The following is a 2,266-nucleotide window of genomic DNA, read 5'->3' as shown; positions in this document are numbered from 1 at the left end:
AATCAAGCGCAACTTTTGTATTCGTTCTCTCTCAACCTCTCTTCTTGCTTTCCAACCCAAACAATTTTCATTTCTTCTACTTCTCACGCCCGCCCTTAATCTCATCACCACCTCCATTTCCTTGTAGAGCACTATCATTAGATCATTAATCTTCGTGTCAATTAGCTATTTATTAATAACACATGTGAGTGCTTGTTAGGGACATTGTCCGTAAACCTACAATTATTAAACACCATGATTCTCCCGCCAGCAACAATGGCGCAGCCACAGCAATATGACAAAAACAGTCCGACCTGATAACCCTCAATTATATTTGTATGTATGTTCCCTCTTTCTATTAATTTTTAGTTTATATTTCATTGGCCACCTTCCCCGTGGCAAGGATGTAAAGGAAAGGAAATTGCCATCGTTTCTTATGTAACTATTCATCCTTTGAATCGTAAGAACGTTTTACAAACATTGTAAGTTCCAAATATGGCGGCCATTTCTAGTTTATGAATTTAGGAGTTCTATTTTCTTTCTCCAAAATTCTCTGTTCAATTACACCTTAGTTCAAGCGGGTTGATATATAACTTGTTGCTCTAATAATAACGTGTATGAAACTGAACGTGTATCTTCGATACTATGTCTGCAAATTTCTCTAATGAGAAGTTTGCAGACCATTGATAATGTCTGTAGACATCCTCCTTCTCTTAATATTTCTTATCTCATTGATATCAAGTGGGGAGCTGATTTGTACGAAAGAGCATGCTTTTAATCCGTGGTCCATGACAACAATATAAGGCGGCGAGCTGGCAGAAACGTTAGCACGCTGAGCGAAATGCGTAGCCGTATTTCGTCTGCCGTTACGTTCTGAGTTCAAATTCCGCCGAGGTCGACTTTGCCTTTCATCCTTTCGGGGTCGATTAATTAAGTACCAGTTACGCACTGGGGTCGATGTAATCGACTTAATCCATTTGTCTGTCCTTGTTTGTCCTCTCTGTGTTTAGCCCCTTTTGTGTAGTAAAGAAATGGGTATTCCGTCTGTCTTTGTGTTCTAAGTTCAAACTCCACCGAGGTCGAATTTGCCTTTCACCCTTTCGCGGTCGATAAATTAAGTACCAGTTGAGTACTGGGGTCGATCTCATCTACTGGCCCCCTCCCCCAAAATTTCGGGCCTCGTGCCTTGAGTAGAAAAGAATATAGATCCCTTTAAAAGGCGGTGAACTGGCAGAATCGTTAGCACGCCGGGCGAAATGCTTAGCAAGTATTTCGTCTGTCTTTGTGCTCTGAGTTCAAATTCCGCCGAAGTCGACTTTGCCTTTCATCCTTTAGGGGTCGATAAATTAATTATCAGTTGTGTACTGGGGTTGATCTAATCGACTAGCCACCTCCCCCAAAATTTCGGGTCTTTGTGCCTATCGTAGAAAAGAATATAAGGCCGGTGTTGTCTTAATTTGGTGGTAAATTTATTGTTAGGTTTCAGTATTCTTTTGAGCCACTTGTCTCAACATATTCTTCCCAATTTGTATGTATGTATGTATGTATGTTGTATGTATGTATGTATGTATGTGTTTGTGAGTATGTCTTTTTTTAATTCAAACTCTTCCCACGCTGGAATTTGGATATCATCAACAGTAAGTATTAAATGTTGAACTTCAGAAATGTCTTGCACCTTTCAATGCTCCACTTATTGACTATATTTGTAAAGTAAATGTTAGCCGGTCTCTTTCTTTTATATGAAAATCCCTGATTGCTGATACCAACATCTAAGCATTTGCTAATAATGTCAAGGGCACCAATAATGCGGAATTATATTCCGAGAAGAGAATCTATAGGTTTCGAAGCAGTCGGCTATAAATATTCTGCTTCTCGCTGAATGTGAAAGAAATATATTCACATCTGTAGAGCAGCTGACCTCTGTATTACTTCATGATTTTTCTTGTCTGTCACAAACTGCAATATAAGTTTTTTTTTATATTTCCGATAGGTGAGAATTTTGACGTGAATGTTCCACAAATATTTCTGTTGTTTATTAAAAAAAAAAGGTATTATTAATATTTGCCTTCCGACTGATAAAACTGCATATTGTTTAAGAACAGCATCATCCTGCAATGAGAGCGAGAATTTCAATGACATTTTCGAGTAACAGCTACTGTCACGTGAATATCTTCTGAAGTCATATACCATAATAGACATTTTTCTGAAGCATCATTAGGGTTTAAGTTTTCACTGTTCTTGCTTGTTAGATATTTCGAATTTACCTCCTGCTCTTGGATTGCAAAAG

The sequence above is a fragment of the Octopus sinensis genome, linkage group LG10 (genome assembly GCF_006345805.1).
Source record: "Octopus sinensis linkage group LG10, ASM634580v1, whole genome shotgun sequence".
Classification (NCBI taxonomy): domain Eukaryota; kingdom Metazoa; phylum Mollusca; class Cephalopoda; order Octopoda; family Octopodidae; genus Octopus; species Octopus sinensis.
Note: the sequence above shows the minus strand (reverse complement) of the source record.